This window comes from Zonotrichia leucophrys, chromosome 4, assembly GCF_028769735.1.
Source record: "Zonotrichia leucophrys gambelii isolate GWCS_2022_RI chromosome 4, RI_Zleu_2.0, whole genome shotgun sequence".
NCBI classification, from domain to species: domain Eukaryota; kingdom Metazoa; phylum Chordata; class Aves; order Passeriformes; family Passerellidae; genus Zonotrichia; species Zonotrichia leucophrys.
This window is the reverse complement of record NC_088173.1, coordinates 45710749-45722166: the sequence shown is the minus strand read 5'-3', so window position 1 is coordinate 45722166 and position 11418 is coordinate 45710749. Positions and strand designations below refer to the sequence as shown.

Below are 11418 nucleotides of genomic sequence, written 5' to 3'. Positions count from 1 at the left end.
GAGGAGAAATCATGTGTTTATTCTGTTTCCTATGCCCCAGTAAGAAAACAGATTATTTAATTTACTAATATTTCTACTCACCTGATTGTGTCATGTACATATTATTTAGAAAGATAAATTATATTATCCCAGACAATTTTGCTATTTAGCTTGCTGTATTTTGTCTTTCCCTTCCAATTTTTAGTACCAATAGCATACTAAACTCAGCTGTCCTCAATGCACAAAAATATTGAAGAACAAGAGGTGAACTTCATTTTATGTCCATAAACCAGCAAAATATAAGGGAACAGTGGCAATACTCCTTGAAACAGACTCAAATCAAATTTCCTTGCAGAGTGGGTTGACCCTGTATTTCAATTTTTCATCACTACTGTACAATTTTGAGGAAAATAGCTCCTCAGACTCCACAGAAGTGCTCTACAGAGGACATTCTGAGAATCACCAGCCCAGATTACTGGCAAATGACAAAAATCGGTACAACATGAGGATTCTATTTCCTTAGAAGTCTCTGCTTTCTCTTAATTCTTTTAATCTCCCAAACCTCCTTATTTTACACCTATACTGCAGCATATTCTTACTTTCAATGCTAGGTATCAATTTCCACATAGATCTGACTAAAGTATGCCAGAAATTTTCACACACAAAAAACTTCTTATATATGGCAGAACTATGATCAAGAATTTCAGTTTTCTAATTCCTTGTGTTTTGTAATGGGGAGCAAATCTGATGGCCTCACCATCGTGTTGGTATGTAGGACAGCAGCATAAGGAGTGATAGCAAAGGAAAATGGAGCATGATCCTTTAAATAATAAAAAAGCATTAGTAATGTGGTGTCACCAAATTGAAATAAGAAAGAAAATTAAGTAAAAGAGCCTAAATAAAATCATGACAATAAATTTGGAAACATCAGAGTAGAATTTTTTTCCAGTCCCCTAGCTCCTACAAGGAAAAGAGAAAGAAAAGAAAGAAAGAAAAGAAATTCCAGATTCTGGAAGTGTTCAACTCTCGTCACAGCCCTGGTCAAGCACACAATCAAACTGCAGTCCTATTGGTCACTTAGTGAGAATTTCTCCTGACTTCTAAAATGTTTCCTCTCCTTTGAAATTGTCATAATGGTAAGAGGAAGCAGAAGGAAGTGGGGTCTTGTTTCCATGCCTTTGTGCCCCACTCCCCCTCAAAAAACTCAAACCAAACCAAGATAAACCAACACCTCCCCCCCAAAAAACATGAAAAAAAAAATAACAGTCACAGAGTAAGGGAATACACCTCTCCTAATCCCGTAATCTAAAGTGATGGAATAATTTCAGCAAATGAATGGGGCAGTTTTGCTGCTAATTAATGCAATTCAAAGTCCATGTTCATATCTCTATAGAAGTGCTGACATTAAATAACCAATCCTGAATCTCTACCCTTCTTATATTTCTATTTGGATTTGTGTTTGTTTCATTTAAAAGTCTAAAGGGACTATTGTCTTCTTAGCTTTGGCAAATTTGATAGAAAAACAATCACAAAATAATCTTCAATATAGAAAAAGAGTAAAATATCAATTATGGCTTCATCCTGCTTCTCTTGCAAGTACTATTTCTCAAGGTCTGTATTCCTGAGGACTGTTAAGTTGTATCAGTTGCATGGTGAGATAGACTGGAATATTAGCAGATGACTTGAAAACAGTTATTTGGATTTCAAAGTTATAAAATTACATCTTTTTTTTTTTTTGTTATTTTAGTTCTCCCACTTCCATTATATTCCTTTTCTACCTTTTTTATTTTTTTTCAGACAGGAATACAACATCAATCTGTTTCAAAATATTTTAGTCAGCAACCAAATCCAAATCTAATTTTAAACCAAGACTATACAGACCTTAATTACACTGATCACCTCAAAGTTAAAAGCAGTATTTCCTCATCTTCAAACCTATTGTCCTAATGTTACAATAACAGAAAGTGCAAAAGACAAAAACTGTGGTAGTTAAGAATGCAGGAAATGGTTTGGGCTTTTTTAACATAAAAATCACAACAAGAAGTGGTCTGAAAAATAAAAATGTGGAAGATGAAAGTACAAGAGCAGATAATCACACAACAAAAGGCACAGATAGCATTAGTGATGATATTTGCTTACAAGGAATATATTTCACAGAGACCAAAATAGCTAAAAGTATCTACATTGGTGTCACACCTCCTTTAATCTTATTCCAAAAGGGTTTTGGAAAAAAAAAAAAAAGAAAAAAAAAAAAAAGGACATCTTAAAGAAGAGAATTCTTGAACTCTCTGTTGAGGTCAGGTTTTGTCCTTTGGTAAGAAATGTTATATTCTGAACTGTCAGTCTGGGTGGGAATAGATAAAACAGAGTACTCAGAGCAGATTAGTAGTCCAGTGTGACAATTGTTAAAGTATTCATTCCCTTCTTCTTTGCATTTTGATAGATTAAAACTAAAAAATAAATCAGAAACTAAAAATAACTGAAAACAAAAAAAATCAGAAACTAGATGTCTTCATGGCAATAAAATCTGGTAATAACAGGAGTCCAGGATATATTTTTATATATATAAAATTTATTTCCTCCTCTTGATCAGCACTGATAAAGAATAACAGAGATTCATAGCTTTTGTTGGAAGACACGTAATTTTCAGTGACATTTAGAAATACATGGCTTCATGCTTTTAAAAAATGCATTAGACCTTTCAAGAAGTAATTTTAGTACCAAATATCACTCTCATACTCTTTGTATAGCAGTACAGCCATTAATAATGCTTTGTTGTTGCATATTATATGATTTACACTCCACCCTAATGGCTTAGAATCTGCTTTTTGGTTTTTTTTTTTTGTTGCTTTTTCCCTTTTCTAGTATAAACAAATTAGCTCTGTTTTCATGGCACAATTAGTTGCAAGTCCTTCATTTTCATTCTGCTGAAAACTGAAGGACAAATCAGTGATAACAGAATCACAGGGTAGCACTTGGGTAGTCAGCTAAGATTGTTGTCTGGGAGCAATTTATCATGTAAATGGTGTCCTCTTTGTTTTATGGAAATCTGAAAACAGCTTTCTGCATGATTGAAGCCTTTGTCAATGAAAACCCCTTCAAAAATGTGACAAATGTTTCTTATCTCTGGGAGATGCTCAAAGGACTTAAGTGATAAAAACTATATATACACTTACTATTTTTATCCAGGTCATACACATCTATAGCATTCTGAGGATTTAGCAGACCTGCCAGAAATATAAGATTTTCCCTTTATTGCTTCAATTCCATTTTAGGGGGAAATCAATCCCATATCAGAAGAATCAAAAAAAGATTGCTTGTTTTACCCATGCTGTGTATAAATATTAATTACCATAACAATAAATAGACAAAGCATAGAATCAAGTGGCTTCTCAGAGAAATATGAAGCATGTTACAGATGATATCCAAGCCTTTTTGGAACGCGAAGTGTATGGTTCTTAATTGTCATATGCCTCTTTCTCTCTGTCAAAAGCTCCTTCAGGGTCTTATTATCTCATGGATCTCTTCATTCCCACTCTGCCAATCCACAGACATTTTCCACTGCATGTTTTGGCTACATTTCAGCTCTCACAGGTGAATTAAAATATATATTCCACTGTGAATAAATGACACAATTGTGGGACTTTACATCTCTTATACCACAGATTTATGAGGTTTTTAAAATGAAATTTTAAAAGTCTGTTTCACAAAGTCTCCTGTAACACACTTAGATGATTGCCCATTTAAAGAAATGTTGTTAAACCATCTGGGATAAAAAACAAGATACCCATAAGGTGAACATGAGTGCAACATGAAAACCAGTTTCCAAGAACAGTGGCATCCAGCACAAACCTAAACTCAGCAAATGATGTTCTGAAATTAAGAGAAATTTCCCACCTTCTGCAATACTGAAGATGTAAAATATTGATTTTTAACACAAGTGATAGTGTTCTAAAACATGAGTGAATTCTGCCACCAAATGAAATATGGCTTTAAGTCTCCCATTCACATTGTCTTTGCTTGGGCAATCAAAAGTTTCATAAAAAAACCTACTCGTTATTTTGTGTGTGTATGCTCAACCTATGCAAAAGTATTTTACAACTCATGAAGGAGAATAAACTTCAAAATAAGTCTGAACTCATCCTTGCTTTATGCAATTTTTTTCCTACCTCTTTTATTTTCTAAGAAGATTCTGGACAAGGGTTTTTGCTTTGTTTTAGAATGTATACTATGTGTACATACACAGATATCAATACTTTCTGCCTTGGAGAGAGATGGGGACAACAATCATATATTATTTCAATTTTAATAGATGAAACTTTATATTCTTCATGGCATAATGGGCAAAGAAGTCAGGTTTCTTATATCTGTTCCTGTCATTGTTTAGTTCCTAAGTAAAACAAGTTTAAACAATATAATTTTTCTTCAAATATAATTTTTCTTCAAAACCTTTTTTGGGGGAAGTGGGATGCAGCAGCAATAGTCACAGAGGGTTTTTTTTTGAGGAAAAAAAACCACACAAAAATTGTTAGAAGATCAAGGAAAATATCCATTACTTATTCCTTTATCTGAGAAACAACAGGGGCCAAGGAAGACAGAGAGGAGCTCTTTGTAGGGACATGTAGTGACAGGACAAGAAGGAATGGATTCAAAGAGAGTAGGTTTACATTAGATATTATGAATAAATTATTTCCTGTGAGGTTGGTGCCAAGAGAAGTTTCAGCTTTCTCATCCCTGGAAATGTTCAAGGCCAGGTTGGATGGGGCTTTGTGCATGATATGAGCCAGAACAGCAAGTGAACCCAGCCACACCAAGAAGTTATTCCTGATTGGATTTATTCTTTCCTTTGCTTCCAATTCTGTCCCCCAACCTATGAGGAAGCACAACAGAGGTAGCAGATTTCAATCATGTGAAATCACTGAAGTTAATTTCAAATCTCACTATCTTAGACATTTAATCATTCTCCTTAAAATCATTTTCTAACCTTAAGCCATTTTTTATTTGGTTCTGGAATACACAACTTTTTTACAGATTCATCTTGGCTGCCTTTTTTTGTACATTATCTCAGTGTTAGGCTTCATTTTAAAATTCATTTTTTCCTCAGCTTCCAACATATTCAAGTTTGATAAAACCTAATGAGCTCAAAGGCAGACAGATTAAAGTGCACATTTTTGACATAAGCAATCTTCTTTATTAGAAGGCACTTTTATTATCAACTTTGCATTCGCTTTCTGTGCAAGAAAAGAAAGTAATTTTAATTTCAACAGACATGGAATTTAATGGTACTCTCTAAAGCTTTACCAAATCTCCATCAGCCTGATAAATTTGGTCAAAATGTTCATAGCAATGAAGTCCCAGCAGAGTGAGAAAATTTTCCTGGACTACATACTAGTCAAAAAGAATATTTTTGTATTTTCTTTAACCTTTCAGCAGAGATTTGGTTTCTACCCTCAGGTCTGTATAACTAAAGAGACTGGGTGATGGGTTATGAGTTAACAGGGACAGGGTTTCTAGCTCAAATTGAAAATAATGTTGGAAAAGGCTGCTCAGGTAATTGAGTGTTTATGCCTGAAGCTGTATTCTGTTCAGCCTTCATCAAACTGATAGCAGCTCCAGATAAACCCTCTTAGTAAACCATTTTCATAATTTGAGCACATCTGTGCTAAGAAGAGACTGCTAACCAATTGAAATATTTCTCATTAACCTGAATGCTCTTTTTCTGGTAAAAATTTGAGGAGTAAGAGAAGGGAAAATATTTCAGAGTAATTCAGTTATAAAATATTTCCAAATAATGCCAAAGAACAGACTTATGTCATCAAGTGGCTGTTGGGAAAATCTTACCACAATTTGTTTTTAATTTCAATAGTTAATTAAACCTTTAAGGATCAAATATAACTGGGTTTGATCAAAAATATAAACTACACTTTTTTATTATTATTATTTTTCCATCTAAATTCATCCCAGACATTGCTTATCTAATGGAAGCTGCAGGGGAAACTGAAGATATATAGATAGAGATACTTGTAGCTGAAACATTTCTGTATTGAGCACTACAGCAACACTGCTTGTTTGAAATACTCTGTTGTTCTTTACATTAGCAGATAAACTCAGACACTGCCTGAAGCAAGTTTTAAGTGAACATTAAACACTTCCACACTTTTAAGCAGTAAAAACAAAGCTTGGAAAGACTGATTTATTAAAAGAAAAAGACAAATGGGTGCTGCTGCAGCTTCCTGTTTACAAATTTAGAGTAAACTACTACTAATAAAGGCGTCTCAGGGACATGTAGTCTGTTTAAAATGCTATTTTTCTTTTCCCAAAAAAAAAAAAAACAAAAAAACCTGCCAAACCACCCCCAAACCTTAACATATCCCACTTTTACTAAGAGGAAAAATAACATTAAAAAAACCCATATCTTTTCCCCCCGATAATTTTTGCTGCAAGTGGGATGGTTGAGGCAGGAAGATAAAACTTATGAAGTAAAAAGAAAACACCATTACACTATTCCATAATACCACAAAGGTTCCATTTGACAAATTTGGGTTGAAACCACACAAAAGGAGAATGAATTCCAATCATTCCACCTGGACACTGATAACTTTGCATCGCATATATATACTGGAGAAAAATAAACAAATTCCTGCTCGTAAAGTTTCCTGTATTTTAAGTGCACTAGAAACCTTTTCAATACTTCATTTCAAAAGCAAGGGATCACAAAGTGATGTTTCTTTGAGCACAAAAGAAGATATAATCAGCTTCGTTACTTAGCTTTTAAAATCAGGATTAAAAAATGTTACAGTCTTGTCTATCCTCCATTAAAATGTTCCTGATTAGATTTCAGCCCACCATTCCTTCATCATACACTTGAATTCTGTTTTCTTTACTATGAAGCACCTCTGTCTTTAGTGCATAGATCCCAGAAAAGACATTAATTGCAATCTGATCATTGGGTTACCTTCAAAGTACAAAGCATTAGGAATATTGGGGTGACCGGTTTTCCACAGCATAAAATTGCCATTTTTAGTCATGAACAGTATGTTGTGGTACGTATCCAACTTCCAGGAAATTTAATGTTTATGGTTCAGTGATTCTTTTTTTTTTTTTTTCATGAATCTTAGAGAAAGTTTAAATTGCACTGTCAAAAACCAAAATTGCATCTGCAGGATATTTCCGTCTTACTAGTGATGTCTGCAAAATATTTAACAGCATAGGGTAAATTTTAAGGACATAAAATTTGGGGCTAAAGAAAAGAGAAGTATCAGGAGTACATAGTGATATCAGTATCATATTTATATACAAATTCATATTTTTACTTTTTTTTTTCCTCATATTTCTAAAATAATGCCAGGATCTGGACCCCAAGGTGGCTGAAATGTTATAGACTGGTTGACAGGACAACGACTGTGGAGCCCACTGAAATTACAGAAAAGACTCAAAATAAAATTAATATAATGAGTGTGAAATTGGTGTAGATCATATTAGAGAATAGTAAAATTGGGCAAAAATTGGACTCCAGACATTCTAAGTCACAGTCCAGTGCCCTATTCACAGAATCTGATGAAATTTATAACAATTTATCTTTCTTAATATTGAACAATTTTTTCTGTGGCTTAAAACACACAGAAATATGCAGAAGTGAAGACCATTAAAATGCTCTGAACCCATTAGAATTAAAATATTAGGCTTCAGTCTTAGTTCTCTGGCAATTAATGCTCTGCAGCTTTAGAATTTCATCACAGTGTATTAATCAAGCCATAAAAATACAAATTATCTCTTTAGTATAGAAAAACGCTTTCTAAAATTATTTTAATAGAAATAAATTTCCTGTCTGTGGTGTTTTAATTGCATATCTTAAATTGCATTAATCTGTCTCATTCAGCCTTCACACTTCTGTTTATTTCCATTTAATTCTTAAATAAAGGTCCTGCACACATAGAAATGGCAGACAAGGAATAAGAGTACTCTTCATACAGCATGCATTGTTCTACTAGGACAATGCTTTATATTTATTGTGATGCTTTATATTTATGTGATAGGACTACATATTTATCATTATAAAGGTCACAGCTTTTCTAAAGCAATCTTTATCCCTCATTCTGATAGATTGGCCAGTGTAAGACTGTAACTGTAGATAGCATTGGAGTTTCCAAATGATGCCAATACTGAGAAAATAAAGTGATATGTGAGCAAAGCACAGGCAGGTCTGAGAGGCAGTAGCAGGGTAAAAGGTAGCCCAGGAAAAATCCAAACAGGCTGTGGAGACAGCAGAAGGTAATCAGAAATTTGAGAATATTGGAAGAGGTGCAAAAGGTAGAGACACGACAGCCAACATTAGCACAACATTTCCACACAGAGATGCTGGCTAGTGCAGAATTTTGAGCTACAGATGGAATTTCTACCAATGAGGGCACTAATCACAGTCAGCATGGAGAAAATATATTTATCCAGATCCTGGGGAAAACATTCATCACCCAACTTACCCACCTAACATCCTGCCTGATCCCCACTTCAGCAATCGCAATAAAACTAGGACTAGTACCATTCAGCTTTTAAATCCCAGAAGTACTTCAAGGCTCTCCCCTCACCACTGGCCTCCTCCCATCCACCATCCTAAAACTCGTCCCAGTCACGTCACTCTGCATAACCTCACCTTTTAGGTATAGGCTCCCAATACCTTTGTGGTTGGTTGAGAATAGTCATCGGTTAATGAAGGTCACAGGTAAGATGGCTGAGTGAATAAGCGTTAGGCTGTAGTCCTTTTTACAGAGGTTCGATTCCTCTTCTTATCGGCTCTGTAGTGAAGTTCATAGTGAGTTGCAAGCTCATTGATGTGCATTGATTATGTACCGGAGCCTTAGGCAGAAGCCTGTTGGTTAGGGCATATAGCTGTTAACTATATTGTTGTGGGATCGAGGCCCATCTGTCTAGAAGATTAAAGGTCCTAGCTTAATTAAAGCACCTGAGTTGCATTTAGGGGATGCAGGGTAGTGGCCTGCGGACTTTAGCAGAAACTAAGAGGGTCTAACTCTTGTTTAAGGCTTTGAAGGCCTTCGGTTTAGGTAATCCTAAGTTTCTTAGATAGCGGTAAGGATTATAGGGGAGATGGGAAGGAGTATGATGGATATAGTGGTTAATATGGCAATTGTGATGTTAGTTGGTTTGTTAGTGCGCCATTGTTTCATGTGGTTTGTGGTGTGTGGGGGGAGTGTGATGGCTGTGCAGTATGCAAGGCGCAGGTAGAAGAATAGGCTTAGTAACGAGAGGAGGGAGATAAGTATAGCTGCTGGGGCTATGTCTTGTTTAGTCAGTTCTTGAATGATAAGTCATTTGGGTAGGAATCCTGTTAGAGGGGGGAGGCCTGCTAGGGATAGTAGGGTTAGGAGTAGTGTTGGGTTTAGGGACAGAATTTTGGTCCATGAAGTTATTAGGGTAGATAGCTTTAAGACTTTAATTGTGTTTAGGGTGAGGAAAACAGTTGCAGTTATTACAGCGTACAGGTAGAAGTTGAGGAGGGTGAGTTTAGGGTTGCAGATGATAGTGATTGCTATTCAGCCTAGGCGGGAGATGGAAGAAAAGGCTAGAATTTTTCAGATTTGTGTTTGGTTGAGACCCATTCATCCTCCCAGGGCTGCTGAGAGGATAGCTAGGATAGTTAAGAATGTAAGGTTTAGTGAGAGTGAGGTTCAGAACGTTCAGAAAAGAGCTGCAATGACCGCTCTGTCATGAACTTACCCTTACCTGTATATTTTCATTCAAATAGCATTAATATTAAGTATAACTAAGGTATTTCAAATGGTAACAACTTAGAAACATCCTCAAAATATCTGTAAAATATGAGGTATTAAACTATTAGCCTCTTAAGTACATGGCACACATACAATGAAGGAGAGAAAGAATTAAGCTGAGCAAGCATTAATTTACTGAAATGAAAATGCACTTCAGTAAAACCTCCCCTCAGCTAAATCATAAGGGCATGTCTAAAAGATTTACCCTAAGACAGAAGATAATAACCAACAGCAAGCACTGCTAACATATCTTATAGAAGATAAAAATACCCTTGTACAAAACTTGCCAGCCCTACATTAATTTAACAGAGTTCTCGCATGGTTATCACACTTTAGTCAAGGAGCAGTATTTCATAGCTGCGGTGCAACAGCTATCTAAAATCTTAAATGTTTTAAGAACTCAACTGCTATATTTTAAATGCTGTGATAAGGAATGGTTTGGTTTCTCTCAGTTTCACTGACTCTTTCCTCTTGGGTTACTGCAGCATCTGAACACTACTTTTCAAAAGCAGGTGCCCTAATCACCTTAATGGTACAGGATAAGCCTGAAATACCACCATGCAGCATGTACAAGAGGAAAGGGATTTTGGGGGGATTAGCTAGGATAATGCTATAGGATCCACTACTGGGAGAAATCCACTCTTTCCAAACACAATGCTCTAACTGTGTCCAGTTAAATTTCTCCAGCCTCTTGGACAGAAAATGGAGCCTGATGAAACTCCTTGAAAAACCCAAAATCTAAAAAAAGACTCATTGTAATAGAGAGAGTAGGAGCTACCTCATTTTTTAGCAAACATAAGCGCAGCACTGTCTTTCAAACATGGCTGCATTTTTTGTTTATTTTTACATATGTAAAATGTCAGGTTATGAGTTCAAGTGAATTTCCATGAGCCCTCCATACACCCAGGAGACATCCCCTTCAACATTCTGCTCAGCACACACATATCAGGCTCTGCTCCTGGCAAGAGACTCAGCTCAGCTGGAAAGGCACCACTAACATACAAACTTGAAAAATATTTATTCACAGACACACCCCACATGAGCAGCACTCTCAGACCCAGACAATTCCCTTGTTAAATAGAACTGCTTCGTGGCTTGCTGAGCCTGTCACTGCATCAGTCATGCATATCTATCAATCAAAGCAGGTCAAGGACCCAAGCACATTTTGGGGATCTGCCTTTCCACTTCACTTGGGCTGACAATTGATTTGCAAGGTACATTTTGCTTCTCCTCTGTATCAAGATTACAAGTTACATTACAGAATAAGAGGAATCGATTTATGGTTTGGACACTACAAAGGGGGACAAAAAAAAGAGCAAAATTGGTAAGATGAGAGCAATTATGACTGCTCTCTCAGTTCCATCAGTATTCTGGGGTGTATCAGGAAGAGTGTGTCCTGTGATGGTGTTGACAGGGGTTTTTGGATGAAGGAAGAGACGAGGATCTGACTCTATGCTTCAGAAGGCTTGATTTATTATTTTATGATATATATTACATTAAAACTGTACTAAAAGAATAGAAGAAACTATTTCGTCAGAAGGCTACCTAAGCTAAGAGTAGAATAGCAAAGAATGATAACAAAGCTTCTGTCTCAGACAGAGTCTGAGCCAGCTGGGCTGTGATTGGCCGTTAATTACAAACAAGCAACATGGGG

General features: G+C 35.8%; 1 pseudogene; it reads right to left on the bottom strand.

Moving 5' to 3' along the window:
• Nucleotides 1-9049: 9049 nt before the first annotated feature.
• LOC135446953 (NADH-ubiquinone oxidoreductase chain 2-like) lies at nucleotides 9050-9656 on the bottom strand (annotated as a pseudogene).
• Between the last annotated feature and the right edge of the window lie 1762 nt (nucleotides 9657-11418).